The 16,006-nt window shown below is 47.5% G+C and overlaps 1 long non-coding RNA gene across 1 annotated transcript; it reads right to left on the bottom strand.

Moving 5' to 3' along the window:
* Positions 1 to 485: 485 nt before the first annotated feature.
* On the bottom strand, positions 486 to 12,946 carry LOC132648925 (uncharacterized). Its single transcript, XR_009587311.1, has 3 exons — positions 12,572 to 12,946; positions 8,864 to 9,750; positions 486 to 7,271 (listed from the first exon to the last, which is right to left on the bottom strand). It is a non-coding gene; the product is annotated as an uncharacterized LOC132648925 (long non-coding RNA).
* Positions 12,947 to 16,006: the final 3,060 nt, after the last annotated feature.

The raw sequence follows: 16,006 nt of genomic DNA, 5'->3' as shown, positions 1-16,006 counted from the left end.
TATCAGTTTGGGTGGAATCTATAGCTCCCCGACCCCCATCAGAACAAATGTAAAATATCCTCTCCGATGCAACATACCTCCTTTTTTTCCTTTTTGGAACTAGGAGTTTTATATGCTGATCTAATTTGGCAGTCCTTTCTAAATCCAGTATATTTTTGCTACTTGTCTCATTGAGTTTTAAAAAATTCAATGTCAACAAAGCACCATTTAATCTACCCTGAGATAGTCTTCTTTATGTCCTTTCTGTTCTATGAGCATCTCTTTTAAGTTTCTGTCAGATCTCCCCATAATTGCTTGTACTGCAGGGACTGCAAGATGTATCTGTAACAATTAGTCTGGATAAGGGTTTGTCTATCTTATTGATTTTTCTCAAATGCCACGGACCAGCCCAGCCGGGTTCCCTGCGTCCACAGGAGAATCAGGGTATTTGGATATCAGGAAGGCACAGTTTCAGGCAAATGACAGTCAGAGACCACACTAGAGAGTAATTCTACTGCTGTGATTTTACTGAAGTCAGTCTAATAATTTTATAGTGATTTCATAAGGAAGCACCTTAAAGTTGGCACGCTTTCCAAAACATTCAAACTTTTGCCAAGGATACAAAGTTTATGTTTTAACTCAAAAGTGTAGCCAAGCGTAAAGTAGTGCCCACAAGAAATCTTGGTCTAGTAACTTTCTGATCAACGCAAACAAGAAACAAAATCCTCAAACTGTGGTTTCACTATCACTGAAGGGGAAAGTCAGGAGCTGTAATAGTCCTCCGAGCCAAGTCAAATACCTGCCAATGTCTTTTTCTACATTAAAGTCTAAATACACCTTGGTCAACCATCCTCCCATAAGTTTTCCTAAAGATTTATAATCTTCCTTAGAAACAAGACGCTAAAGGGAGGCATGCTCGAGCCTGCTGTACTTGCTTATGCTATTTTTTCCTAAGAAGGAGCCCATTATTTTTTCACTATTCTTATAATGCTTTCTAATACTAAATCTGATTCATTACTTATTTTTCTTTTACTCTATTCTTGCTAAAGCTTTTAATAATCTATCAAAAATATATTTCCTTGAATAGTTAGTTGTGCTGTTTCAGGAATCATAAAGAAAGATCAAAAAACTCATTAATCCAGCCCTACAACCGCAACCGAAAAAGCGTAGAAATCTCAGAACGCATCTCTTTGCCAGGTGTGGGGGGGTCTGCCAGGGACCTCCAGAGAGCATAATCCTGAAGGACACATGTCTCTTAGTCTGAGTAGTGCTATCCATTGATATGCTACACCAGACGCTGGAGTGGGTGTGGCACTCAAAGAAGCAACTCTTTGTTTTATTGATTCCAAGAAATTCACAGGAGGCCTGGACAGAGGGAGGGGAAGCTGCAGCTGGTGTTCTGTTGCAGGGTCAGGGTGACCCTGAGAAATTGGGTCTGGGGTAGCAGAGAGTTGAGAGTTAAGTAGAGCCAAAAGCTAAGCAGTCCTGGGCCATGTAGTTCTGCCGATCATTGGTTCTTCATTTTCTGGGCTTGTCTGCCCTACAGGTGGTCAAATACATTGTCAGAACTCTGCAGAATCTCTTCCTGGGGTTATGGAGGTGGGGACAAATTCCTCCTCTGGCTGGTGGCACGCTTCAGCATTTTTCTTCTCCCAGGATGTTGTGTATTTGGTGAAATTTGCATTCCTTCAGTTCCATTGCTTCAGTAGTCTAACAGTCAAGGGCACAGTTGTCTTTAGAATGTTCTCATTCCTGCCAGTACAATTGCAATAGCTATAGTTCTCTGTGAGCTATCCGCCTCAGGTACCCTACATCTGTTTTCTGCACACCCTTGGTTTCTTTCTGGAAGCCCTTCCTGGGATGGGTTTCTCCTTAGCACATTCTAGGTGTGTGAACTTCCTTCCTGAGTATTCAAAAGTTCATGTTAAGTCTGCCTCAGTCAAAACTTTAAGAAGGATGAGGTCAGCTTCATGATTTCTCAAACAATAATTTTCACAGAAATGTAGTAAGTTTCTTACATGTTTGTTTCTGGCCAGGGTCTGTGCCTCTAGCCACATTCAAACCCTTCCCTAGAGGCTGGAGAGACAGCTCAGTGGTTAAGGGTACTTGCTGTTCTAGAGGCTCCAACTTTGATTGCCAGCACTCACAGTAGGTGGCCCACAGGCACCCAGACACATAATATAAATTAAAAACAAGACAAAACAAAACAAAACTTCTCTAGATGTGGAGTCTACACTGCTTTATTTTTTTCCCTTGAACATCACCTGCTCACATTGTAGTACAATACCTTGGGCTAATAAAAAGTGGTTTTCTATTTCCTCTCTTGCTCTTGCTGTTTTTTGTTTGTTTCAAGTTGGGGTTTCTCGGGATGGCTCTGGCTGTTCTGGAACACAAGCTGTAGACCAGGCTGGCCTCCAACTCAGAGATCCACCTGCCTCTAGCTTTTAAGCGCTGGGATTAAAGGTGTGTACCATCACCACCTGGCTAGGTTATTCATTTTTAAGGACAGAATCTCATGTAGCCCACACTGGCCCCCAAACTCCCTATGTAGCTGAGTATGACCTTGAACTCCTGATCACCCTGTCACCACCTAACTGGTGCTGTGCTTACAGGTATGTGTACCAAGAAGTTCTGGTGCTGGGGATCCAGTGTCAGGCTCCAAGCATACCGAGCAAGCATTCTACCGACTAAGCTGCATGTCCAATCCAGAAAGATCTCTTCAATCAGATCTTGACCCCAGGGCTTAACATCAGTGCCCGATTACGGTGTCCTCCTAAGCTTTGCCATTTAAAATTATTTTTAGACACAACTTTTCCTTCTGTTTATACTTAGTGTCGAAGGTAGAGCTCAGGGCCTTGCACTTGGTAGGCAAGTGCTCCTGCCACTGAGCCAAGCCCTGGGCCCAATAAAACTCATTTTAATCTCCTTTCCTAGCACTTTGGATAGAGAAACAGGAAATTTTTCCAGACTTGCTAATATCACAGCTCCGACTCCCTCCATCCTCTTCTTCCTATTTCTGTTTATAAACGGGCTCATCCTTCCTGGGCTTGCTCTTGTAACAGCTGGTCAAATATTGCCACGACAGTCAAGACATATTGTTCATTTTTAATTTCTTCCCTCATTTTCACCACATTAACCCATAGCTCGGCAGGCCTATAGTCCACCCCTGGGGTAACCACAGAAAACAGCGTCACCAAGGTTTTGCTACCTTTAAAAGGGTTTGTCATCTTTGGGGCCTTTGATGTCAACACCTGCCTCCTCTCCTCTGTGGACTGTCACCACCGCCGAAGGGACACAGACTTCAGCCGGTGACAAGAGAGGCCCCATTTCACACACTGCATTCCCTCTCAGGGCATGGGGAAAAGAGCAGCAAAGCAATTCAGAGCCAGTTCCCCAGTGGAGCAGGATGTGACCTGACTGTGCTCTGAGCAGTCCCTCCTTGGTGCTCCTCAAAGCACACATTTCTTCCTGCCCGTATATAGGTCACCTGGCCTGCTGACGAGCCCTTGAGAAGTGAGTCATCAATCCAGACATTTAGCCCTGTCTGGGAAGCTCCTATGGGCTCCTCTTCTATAGACTCCTAACATAAGTCCTAAAATCCAAGCCTGGTCTGGGATGGATCTGGTATTTCTACCCTGCCCCAACTCATAGAATGCCCACAACAGAGACACCTTAGCTCAATTCTTCACATGAACCAACAGCTCTAAATACAAGTCCTTTCTTGAGTCTGTTAACAGAGAAGACAGGAAGTGATCTAGGTGAGCCAGAGCTCCAAGGGTAATTATCTGTCGTGATGGCAAAAGGCAGTTGCTGTCAGTGACTCCATCTTGCTTTTCTCCTGTTCTCTTTCTCATTCCCAAGGCATATGGCATTCTATGCACATTCTAGAGCACCTCACCCTTAAAAATAGGTGTCATTAGGGTTTATCACCTCAGCTCTGGGCCAAAACACTAGACCACACAACTTGAGCTCCTGGGAAACTCGGACCTCTTCATATTACCCCTCATTCCTAAGCTTGCCAAAGACCTGAAACTGGGAACCAGAGGCACCAGTCTGCCTCCTTTCCAGACTAGCATCTGAACACTCTACATCCTTCCTCTGCAGCACTCTGGCCCTGGGGTTGCTGTGTGGTGGGGTATAACACAGGGAGGATGAGCAGTTCTAGGAGGTTCTCTGGAAAGTCTTGTATCAAATGTCCCTTGGAGTTATCAGAGCCCTGACGTTGCTTCAGCGAAAGTGCCCTTTGTTGGGCTCACAGAAGCCTGGCATTGCCTTTTAATTCTATGCCAGGGAGGTCCATCCTTCGTTTTCAGCTTTGTTCTTTGACTGAGAAGGAAACACACCTTGTCTCTCTTCCTTCTCGTCTTTCTCCCCCTTCACCTCAGAAACTTGGGAAGTTCTTTTAGGAACACAATAAAAGTGTTCCTAATCTTCCTGGTAGTAACCTTACTAAGGGGTATTCAAGTCAATCCTTGTGCAGTCAGCACTGTGTCCTGGACTGATAGGCCAAGAATCTATGACACTTCTAACAACACGGAAAGGCCCCTTTCCTAGGCAGTGTCTATCTCTCTAGACTCCTGTTCCCATGCACATCATTATCATTTTCTACACCAATTTAGTCAGAATTATTTACCCTAGTTACCCCCTTTCAAAGTCAACATCTTTTTGGAGGGACGGGGTCTCTTACATCCCAGTCTGGTCTTGAACTGACTATGTCATCAAGGAGGATGTTAATTGTCCTGCCCCACTTTCCCAAGTGTGGAGATTACGGTAGCGTGTGCCACCATTTCCAGCTTGTGTGGTACTTAACTGCACTGAGCCCAGGGCTTGGTGTGTGCTAGGCAAGCGTGCTATCAAGTGAACTACATCCTCAGTTCATGTCAGCTCACTCCAGAACGGCAGGTGGCTTTTGAGGATCCCAGGGTGACCGACCACCTCGGGAGCAGCAGCACACAGTCAGGTCGCGCTGGGGCTTCCGCAGCCTGCTTGGCGGCCACGTTCCCCTGAGTCCTCCAGGAGGACCTCGCCTCTTTATCTGCTGCTCTCCAGACCTCAGCATGCCACAGCCTCCCAGCTTCTCCTTCCTCCTGGGTCCTCTTCATTCCCACGGCATTTCCTTGTGCCTCTAGCTAGGCATCATTCCACTCACAGGATGAGTTAAACAAAAGAGGCGTGTTGTTCCTGAGCTTTAGAGGCTGGAAAACCCAAGGTCAAAGTGGCAGTGGGGGGGGGAGCTCTGTGGGAGATTCCCCCCGGGCCTCTTTCCTAGTTTTTTCCTAGTTTTTGCCAATTTGTTGGCGATCTTACCCCCATCCTTTGATTGTAAATATAAACGGCTGATTTCATCCCATTCGATTGCCTCTCTGTCTCTGGTTGTAAGTTGAAATTTTCTTCTTTCTTTTTTCTTTCTCTTTCTTTCTTTCTTTCTTTCTTTCTTTCTTTTTTTCTCTTTCTTTCCTTTCTTTCTTTCTTTCTTTCTTTCTCTTTCTTTCTTTCTTTTTCCTTTCTTTCTTTCTTTCTTTCTTTCTTTCTTTCTTTCTTTTCTTTTCTTTCTTTCTTTCTTTCTTTCTTTCTTTCTTTCTTTCTAAGGACTGTATTGATATTACATCTGTAATAACTCTGCTTCCAAATACAGTCATATTTGAGGTCCTGGAACTTTTGGAATACAGTTTAACTCATAACCGTTCTCATTCAGCTTCTGGAAACAGCTCGTTCACTGGGGTAACTGTGTTCATTCCTCAGGGCTGCTAGAACAAATTGCTACACTCAGTGGCTTAAAGCTCCATAGAACGTCCCCCCAGTTTTGGAGGCTGTTGGTCCAGGATGAAGCGTCACCTGGGGCAAACTCCCTTTGAAATCTGTAGGGGAATTTCCCCTGTTTTCAGATGAAGTCTCACTCACAGATTTATGGATTATAGTTTCAGCGTGGGGTGGGGGTGGCATTAGAACTCCACACATCCCAGCGGCCATCTTGTCTGCTGTCTGGAGCCGAGCAGGTCAATTCTGTTCCGGCCAGCTGTTCTAATCCACTGTTGGGGACGATGTTTCATGGATGAGGTGCCACAGCCAAATGTGGCGACAGCCTGCTCCCTCAGCAAGATACGGGCCTGAGAGACTCCGTGGCCACAACTCCTAGTACTACGCCCTTTTAAATATGCTCCCGCCACAGGTGGAAACACAGGGCCAGAAACCTTTGTTTCCACTTTAGTTCTTACCCCGATACAGTAGAGAAGCAAGGCCATCTCAATCCACTTGCTCATCGCAGAGTCTTTCTCCACTTGTTGTGGTAGGATCCCTTCTAGACATCACTCTCCGTTCCACACTTACCCACTAGGTGCTGATATGACCACGGCCCAAACAGATTATCTACAGTAGCAGCGAAACCTAATCTCTGCCTGCGCAGAAAAGACCAGCAAATCCCAGTGACGGCAGGGACAGCAGTGTTCCTGTCGTTGGCTGGCCGCCAGCTAGGTCTGACTCCTGCAGACACTGCCCTAGGCTCCTAGTGCGATTGCCACCGTTATTGGCTTTCCTGCCTAGGTCGCGGTGGAGTTTGGAAGTCCACGCACCGGGGCTCCGTGTTCTGCTGACGTCTGCAGCTTCCACTTGCTGGCGAGCTGTGCCATGTGTCAGCTTGTGCCCAGTTCACAGGGAGAGCGGCGTGGCTTTCCAGCTCTGTTCAGGTTTGGTCAGGAACTGAAAGACCAAGTGTCCCTGCAGCCTCTGTCTGACTGGTGTGACCTAGCCTTTTCCATTAGGCTGTAGACTTTAATGGTGAGGCGGCCTCAACAGGAACTCCGTCAGCTCCCACCCTCATGTCTCCTGGCTGCATGCCTCAACCTCTCTGTGTATCTGGGTTAACCTACTCTTTCAAAATCCCAGCTCTTACGACAACAACTGGCCCCCAAAGGTCTAAGTCCCAAGGTCTTGACTGCCCAGCAATACAAGCTGGCCTCCGTGTTGGCAGGGCACCCTTGGGAGCTGTGGGGCTTTACTCCTCGGTCTGATACTGACCTTGTTGCTTAACTGTGGGTTTAATGGGAGCCGTTGTGAGTGGGGCAGACCCTTGGAACACACACTGCAGACTGTCGTCGTTTTGTAGGAAATCCAATAACATTTAAAAATAAACCTGGGCGCTTCGGCAAGCTGGAAAGGCCTGACACTTCCAAACACGGTGACACACCTCCCATGAGGGGCTCTCTCATGGGAGGCCTCGCCCTCTTTCCTAAGCTTGATCACACTGGATCCTCAAAACAAACCTCCAGTCCAATTTCAGGGTCCTCACCCAGTAACTAGGCAAACAGAGGGAGAGAAAAAAAAAATTAGCTCATTTGCTTAGGGCTGCAGGGCAAGACTAACAGCCTTCATTTCCTAACTTTGAACTCTACTGAGGACCTCTAGTTTGATGCCTAGTACAGTTCTAGTGTGTGTGTGTGTGTGTGTGTGTGTGTGTGTGTGTGTGTATGTGTTATTTTTTCCAGGAGAGGAGGACCTTCATAAATGCCTAAGAAGGTCACCCTACTTAATCCTCGAGTTCCCTGGGCCCCTGGCTGTTTTATCCCCACCTTGTTAAATATTCCCTTTGCTTTCTTCTGTGCTCATTATGTATTGTTGTGTGGGAGTGAAGGAGTAAGGGCGGGAGAGAGATAAATAATTAACTCTAGCTTCTGCCAATCCTTTGTCTCAGACACTTCGCCCAGAAATCAAACTCCCTTATCCCCTTTTCTGTTTTCCTTTGATGCGACCTTCTGGGTCTGGGAGGATGTGCCTTTCCAGTTCTGCTCTAAAGACTTGAGGTCATTTCAGTGCCTGCTTCAGTAGAAAGGATGAATTTAAGCAGGGGCAGCCCACCATGCTCCCTTCCTTCCTTTGGCTTGTTTATGTTTGCATAATCTGTTTTCAGCAATAATTGTCCTATATATGAAAAGTCGGAGACCTTATTCTGACAGCTGGAAGTGCCTTTGATATTGGAAGATGTCATTTGCAGAGGGGTGAGCTGAGACAGATTGGAAGCAGCTGCTCGGGGCAGCAGCAGCCTTTGAGCGCAGCTGTGAGGCCTGAGAGTGATGGTGGGTTTGGGCTTTGCTGGGTTTCTCTGTTTCTGCTTTGTGTTTTTCCTGACCATCATTAGGCTCCAGGCACCACAACCATATAGCCATAACCAGGAGTTAAACAGGGAGGAGATGGAACAGAGATATGAGGAGGAAAAAGAAAGACAGGAGAGGTGCTCAGACGTGAGGTAACAGTGAAGTGGAAGCCATGAACAGGCGCAGGAAAGCCAGAGAGAGAAAGACAGATGTGCTAAGAGATGGCTCAGCTGGTAATGTGCTTGAGTTTGGATCCCTGGTCACATAAAAAGCCAGACAGAGTAGTATGTGCCTGTAATCACAGAGCTGGGGAGAGAGGGACAGGAGGATACCTGGGGCTTGCCAGTCTAGCTGAATCAGTGAGCTCCAAGTTTAATGAGAGACCTTGCCTCAAAAAACACAGGGGAGAATGGTGGAATAGAGCAACCTCTGACCTCCACACACATGCACACATGTGCATCCATATGTACAGGCACATGCACACATGCATGCGTGCACACATGCACACACACAGAAGACAGAAGACTAGGCTGTTTGGCAGAGGGGCTGACTGCCCAGGTCACGCCCTTTCTGAGATCTTCAAATTTTCCTGCCGTATTTGAATTGCACAGGTGACTGCTGCCTCAGAACGAGGAGTCTTGAGTGTACCCCTGTCCTAGCATACTGTAGACAGCACCCGTTTTAGTCCCTTTCATCCCCAATGCCAGGCTAAGCTTTCGTATATAGGCCAAGGTGAGAAATGACATCCACCCTCCGGCTGGCCTGCTCTGAGGTGGCCTATCCATGTGCATACTCACGGGAAACAAGGCTCTTGGTCTTCCTTGGGGTTCCAGGACATCCACTGACTGAGACTGAGGTGCTGGCCCCTCGGTAGCAGCTGACCCGGGCGATAGCTGCCCTGGCTTCATGCTCCTCCCCCAGCTATAGGCTGTGACTGCTGCTCTCCTTTGCTCTTCTACTCTCCTATATGGGGCGCTGGGTGTCAACAGAACCACCAGGACACCCTAAACTAAATTGTTTGTTTGTTTGTTTGTTTTTGAGACAAGGTCTAGCTGTATAGTCCAGAAGAGCCTCTGACTCACTGTGCGGCACAGACTGGTCTCCCATTAGTCTGCTTGCCCCAGCCTCCTAAGCTGGGCTCCGTCATGCCCAGCCGGGTAGGCCACCGTGCCTTGCCTCACAATCACCTGGGCCCTGCCAGGGAACCAGCACTGCAGCCCGAGAGAAGCTTCTGCTCTGTCCCATACAGGGAGAAGCCCTCAGGACAGCGGGACACGGAAGCAGACCCGTGGAACCAGGTCGTTTGCGTCTGTCTCTGCCACCATAGGCTTCAGAACTTAGAGGAGTCAGTCGGGTCCCTGCTCGTGGCTGGGGGCCTGGCCTGTTCAGGTCACAGTAAACTAGGCCAGTGTCAGCCAACCTCTGACCTTTGGGAAGAATCACAGCTCTGGGGCGTGGGACTGTGGGAAGGTCTTGGGGTTGGCTGCCTTTTCCCTTCCGGGCTTCTTCGAAGCTCCTTCTAGGCTCCCTCTTCCGGGATGGAGATGGCTGCCTTGGGAATCCTCTTTCAGATTGCAGCTGGCCTTCATGCAGGGTTTTCATAGGAAGGCGAGCGCCATGTGGCTCCATCCCGGGACATTCTCAGGGCCGGAAGCGGTGGAGTGCCTCACTTTCCTTGGCATATCTGGATGTACACCAGGGGCAGAGGAACAGGTCTCAGGGAGGATTGTCTTGCTTCAGAAAGTTGCTCATCTCATAAACAGCATAGGCATTGCTATTCTGAGGTATAGTCTTCCAAAGTAAAACTATGTGCTTGAAGGGCCTTAAGGGACTTGACGCTTTCCCATGTGTTGCCAGAGTCCTTTTCTAAGAGAAAACCTATTTTCAGTACGGCTAGCAACATTAAGCAACCACTGCCCTTCAGCCTGGCACATACTTTCTTTTCTCCTCAGTGTCACAGACATGCAATTACTTTAGAGAAGTGTGTGTGTATGTGTGTGTGCATGCATGAGCGCTGGAGCTTGAACCCGTGTGTAAGCTAAGCATGTATTTTACCACTAAACTACCACTAGTACCTAAAGAACTGTTCTACATTTGTATTTAACGTTGTGCTTTTGGGTTAGTGGCTACAGGGCACTTCCAGCTAAGTTTGGTAACCTGAGTCTGAGCCTAAGCGCTGAAAGGAGAAAATCAGTTCCTGTTGGTTGCCCCCTGACTTCTGCGTGTGCATCATGATATACACATACCCTTCCCACTATTTCGGGGTATCTATTGCTTTGACAAAACGCCACGAACAAGAGGGCTTATTTGGCTTAGTTTTCCTTATAAGCACTGGCTTATGCTTCCTGGACCTGGAGGCAGGGGCTGGTGCAGAGGCCATGGAGGCTGCTGCCCCCTATGGCTTGCTCTTCATGCTGTCTGTAAGAAGCCAGGACTAGCATCACCCACAATGAGCTGGGCCCTCCCCTATTAGCACTAAGTAGTAGAATGCTCTACAGGCTTGCCTACAGCCCAGGCTCAGGAAGGCGTTTCTCACTGGGGTTCCCTTCTGTCAGATGACTAGCCTGGCCTCTGTCAAGTTGACATAAAATTAGCCACAGTACCCACCATAAGAAAATGATTAAGCGTAAAGATTATTTTAAAAATTGAAAAATAGGGGCTGGAGAGATGCTCTTCCACTGGTCCTGAGTTCAATTCCTGGCAACCCCATGTTGTCTTACAACCCTCTGTAATGGGATTCCACACCCTCTTCTGGTATGCAGGTGCATGTGCAGACAGAATACTCAATATTGGTGAAAAAGAAAAAAGAAAAAGAAAAAAAATAAGTGCACTTCTGATGTTATACAAAAGTGTCAAAAATCTCTTCACCAAGATGGCTTCCCTGTCTAGGTAAACCCAAAGAGGGAGGTTTCTTCAAAACTCAACTCTAGGCATCTGGTTCTTAGACACAAGTACATGGCTAGTCAAAAAAGAAGAGTGGACAGGGTGAACACCCAGAATGCACGAGGTCCTGGCTCCATCTGCAGCATTGAGGGGGGAGAAGCAAAAATTGCGTGTGCACGTGTAAACCCGGCCTGACACCTATCACAGTCACCATTTTAAAGGGCAGACAGTGCTGAACCTCAGCCATCTTGGGTGTATTGAGGTATGACCTCATAAGCCTTCCTCCTCAGATTCTGCAGACCAACCAGACATGCCTCCTTGAGAAGCTTGCTTTACTCTGTCCCCTGTGCTAAGTGTGGTGTCTCCACATCTGACATCTGCTAAGATTGCAAACAAGTGGTCTGGTAGTCCCCATAAAGCTCACTGGAGGCCGTGTATCCTCAAAGTATGGTCACAGCTACTATGGCAGATTGGTCTCACACATAACGGATGCAAGATCATTAGGAGGAAAGACTACGTTTTATTCATCATTCCACATCACACCATCTTTCCTGCTGACTACGCCATTCTTTAATTACAAAATCATTTCTGCCTGCTTTTTGTTACTGAGAGTTGCTGTTCTGTAAAATGCAGACCCTAAAATAGCACTCATCACTTTTTGCTCTTCCAAACACTGTGTGTGAAAAATGGGTTCCAAAAATCCAAATTTTCTTAATGTGTTATGTGGTAATATAGAAACTAGATGGAATAAAATGTCCAACAAATGATGCCTGTCAAATTAACTCTTCTGAACACTTTCTTTTCCTGCCAAAAACCAAAGGGTGGGGCTTGAAAGCCACCAATTTCCCTCCTTTCACTCAGAACACAAGCTAAAGTTGGTGTGGCTCTGGTAGTTGTCAGAGACAAGTGTCAGTCATATAAAGAACTCCCAGTGTGATGTGAGGCACAGCGATTAAGCGATGTGAAGATGCAGAAAAAAAAAATTTTTTTAAAGTTGTGTACCAGCCCAGAATATCCACCCAGCCAACCCTACAGGTATCAGAGAACCAATTCCAGTAGATGTTTGAAATCTAAATTCTTCATATTGCGCTGACTTCATCAAAGACCCCAGTCCTAATCATTTCCCCACTGGTCCCGCCTCTTCCTTCTGTCTCTCCAAAAGCCAGTCTTGCAGGATGGAATGGCACAACTGTCAACGAGCTAGGGGACCAGGGCATCCTCCAGCTGCAGCTCAAAATCAAATCAAGTTCTGGCTGCTAAACCAAATGCTCTTGATGCGTGAGGGTTGCCAAATGAAGGGAGCATCTTCTTCTTTCCAGAACAGTAGGTTTCATTTTGTCAGATCCGCTTTTCATTAACCCACTAGGAACATTTTACAATTACATTTAGTTATTTATCTGTGTGTTGGCAGTCACTTGAAGGAGTTCCCCCCCCCACACACACACCTATGGATCCTGGGGATGGAACTGAGGTCATCAGGCTTGGGAACAAGTGACTTAACCCAGTCAGGCATCTCACTGTCTCCACTGCATCCCTTCCCTGCTACTAAAGAATTTGCAAATCAAATTCAGCACCAATGAGGAAGCTTCCTTTGGAAAGCAGCCATCCCTTACCAGCCTTACCTGTGGAATCCCAGGACAGCTAGTGCAAACCCTGGGCAGTGCCAGCCTCTGTACCTCCTGTTTTTCACACCAGGCCCCAAGCCAGAGCTGTGCAAGTGCGGGAGAGCTGGCACTCCGGAGTTTGCTGCCACTGCTGCTGCCTGGCTTCACGTATACTCTGTACCAAGAACATAGCACCGCAGTTTGGCAGAACACCAGCTCCAAGCCTGACACGGAGCGGAACGAAGCGTCCTGGCAGCTTGTTCAGGCCATTGTTCCTGCTAAGAACTCCATTGGCGCTGAAGATGGAGGTGGGGAATATGAATTGACAAAGTCCAAGGAGGAACACCCTCCCCCCCCACACACACGGCTGAGCCTGCAGCTGGACATGAGCATGGAAAAAAGCAAGGTATCTGGACTAGGACCAGACAAGGTACCAGATGTCTGACCCGTGCAGAGAAAAGGTGGGCTCTGAGACACCCCCGGGGGGGATTTCCAAGCAGAAAGAACAGGACTGACTGTCTTACTTAAAATAGAAAACATTCTGAGTGAAGGAAGCCAGTCATAAAAGAACTATGTGATACTACAGACATGATGTGCCTAAAGTAGAAAATGTCATAGGGACACGGGAGAAGGAACAATTTCTGAAGAATCCTGGAACAGGGCATGGCAATGGGTGCACTGATCACCGTGACCTGAAGGGGGAGCTATTGTCTCATGTTTCCTGTTGGGAGGCTTGTGGTCTGGATGGTTACGTGATGTGGATATACGCAATAGCCTAGATGTGTTATCTGAAGGGGAGCCAGCAGAAACTGATGCAGCAACCAAAGACCGGGCGTGGAGAGGACCTAGACACCCTGCTCAGACGTAGACCACGGCAGCTCATGTGGGTGCCTAGTAAGGGGAGCAGAGACTGTCTCTTACATGAACTCAGTTACCTGCTTTTGGATCACTTCCCCCCTAGTGGGGCAACCTTACCAGCCCACAGAAGAAGAGGATCCAGGCAGTTCTGATGAGACCTGATAGGCTAGGGTCAGAGAGTAGCGGAGGAGGACCTCCCCTATCAGTGGACTGGGGGGGAGGGGAAGAGGGGTGGACCAGGAAGAAATGAGGGAGGGGGCTACCATCAGCATATAAAGTGAATAAATTATAAAAATAAAATATTTTAATTAAAATAAAAATAAATCAAGTAAGTTCTTTTGAAAGCAGAATTTGGGGGGGGGGCGCTGAGAAAATAGTTCAGGGGTACTGAATGGGTCCTGAGTTTGGTTCCTAGCACCCATATCAAGCAACTCACGGCCACCTGTAAACTTGGTGGATTGGATGCCTCTGACTTGTGGGGGCGCGCGCGCGCGCGCGCACACACACACACACACACACACACACACACACACACACGTGTATTTTACTATGTAGCCCTGGACACACAAGAATTCACTTTTATAGCAAGCTAGTCTCAAAATGGCAGTGATCCTGTGACTGCTCTAAACTGGCGTGTGCCAGTTGGGTTTCGGTTTTTGAGACAGAGTCTCACTCTGTAGCCACCCTGGATCTAATTTCTCACTCCGGTGAAAACAAACGGAGGATAAAATTTTCTTTCTCTAGCAATTGGCCACCTACATTGTGAGAATACATATCCAGTTGTCCAGAAGCTCTGGTTCAACCACTTTTGAAAATTAATGGAAATTTTATTAAAGTAGTTGTTAAAAGATCTAGCTCAAAGTCAGTGTGGACCAGGACAACCCAAAAGGCTTAAATCCTAGATAGTAAGGTCTCGCCCTGGAAGTACCCACTCAGAAGGGCTGGGTGGAGCCTGGGAACCTGGTTTTTAAATTGGTACCCAGGTGATGGTGATGTTTCTGCCAGCCGTGACCCCACACAGCACTCACCGAGAGCCCAGAGGCTAATTAATGCATGAGAACCTACTCATCAGAATCGGCTGGCGAAGCTTTCAGAGGCGTGCACATTCTCACACAACCTTACTGAGGTTTGTGAGCTCCTTGACTAGACTCCTAGTTCTTTAAAGAGATCCGGATAGGTCAGTGGTCAGTGACATGTCCTGACCATCAACATCAGCATTGCACAGGACCCTGTTTAAAATGCCACCCATGTTTTAACAAGCCCTCCGAGGGATTCTGCAGAGTACCAAAGTTTAAGAACCTCTGGCACAGGCTAAGCTCAGAAAGGTACCAGCTGTCTCCCCTCTGTCTGCCTCCTTCTCGCCTTGTTATGTTTTGCTCTTTCCCCGGAGAACATATTTGTTTATTCTCTGTATTTTCTAAACTTCGAGGCCTTACCATACCAGGTGGGAAAGAGAATCTGGAAAACTCCTTTTTTAGCGCTCCCTCCCTCTCTCCTTACCTCTCTCTCTCCCTCCTTCCTTCTCCCCCTTTGTCCTTCTCTCTCTCTGTCTTTTCCCCCTCTCTCTTCCTTCTTCCCTCCCTCCCTCTCTCTCTCTCCCTCTCCCCAGGTGGAGAAGAGAATTTGGAAAAACTCCTTTTTTTTTAGGTCTCCCTCACTTTTTCTCCCTCTCTCCCTCCCCCCTCCTCTGTCTCTCTCTCCCCTCTCCTTTCCTTTTTCTCCCTCCCTCCCCTTCTCTCTCCTTCCCTCCCCTCTCTCTCCCTCTCCCTCCCCCCCCACAGATTTTGTGTATCATGATTTGTGTATCACTGGAGTGTGTCCAGGCTGGCTACAGAGTAAAACCCTGTCTCAAAACCAAAACCCAACTGGACACAACAGTTTAGGACAGAGTCACAGTATCACTGCCATTTTGAGACCAGCTTGGTGTGCATAGTAAATTCTCATCTATCCAAGGCTACATAGCAGAACCTTGTCTCAAAAAACCAAACTAACTAACCAACCAAACGACAACAAAAGCAGAAAGCAAAAGCTGCAAAGAGAAGATTAGTAGCCCTGAGGTTCTCAAGGACACGGCAGGCATAGCTGATGGAAATGTCAAGAAGGAAAACTTTGCTTCAGCCTAAGGAATCACAAGGAATTCTTATGCGTAGCTGGAAAACGGGGTTGGGATTGGAATCAGCCGTGTTCTTTTTCAGGTAGACATTAAGTAGCAGAGAGAAGAGCACAGCGGAGACAGCATCTGGGAAACAGGTTTCCAGCTCCCAAAGTTCTGTAGACACCCGTGAACACGGAGACTGCAGAGGCCGACAGTCCCCTTTCTCTTCTCTGCCACGCACTAGAGCCAGGGGGACCTGAGAACGCCTCCTGTTGACTCAGTGCAATGGCGGCAGGAATTCATTCCGGAAGTATTCTCTTCACCTCTTCTCGTCTGGTATTTAATGTCCACTCGTGCATATCTGTCTCATGATGGTTTGGCATTTGTTTGGCTGTAGCTGAGTTAGATCTGGGGCCTCTTATGTCTCTCCACCCTGTTACTGTAAGACACCCTTTCTGTACTCTTCAATATCTCACATATTCTCCTTTTTCTTTTCTTCT

Source organism: Meriones unguiculatus, chromosome 18, assembly GCF_030254825.1.
Source record: "Meriones unguiculatus strain TT.TT164.6M chromosome 18, Bangor_MerUng_6.1, whole genome shotgun sequence".
NCBI classification, from domain to species: domain Eukaryota; kingdom Metazoa; phylum Chordata; class Mammalia; order Rodentia; family Muridae; genus Meriones; species Meriones unguiculatus.
Note: the sequence above shows the minus strand (reverse complement) of the source record. Positions and strands in the feature narration are given on the sequence as shown.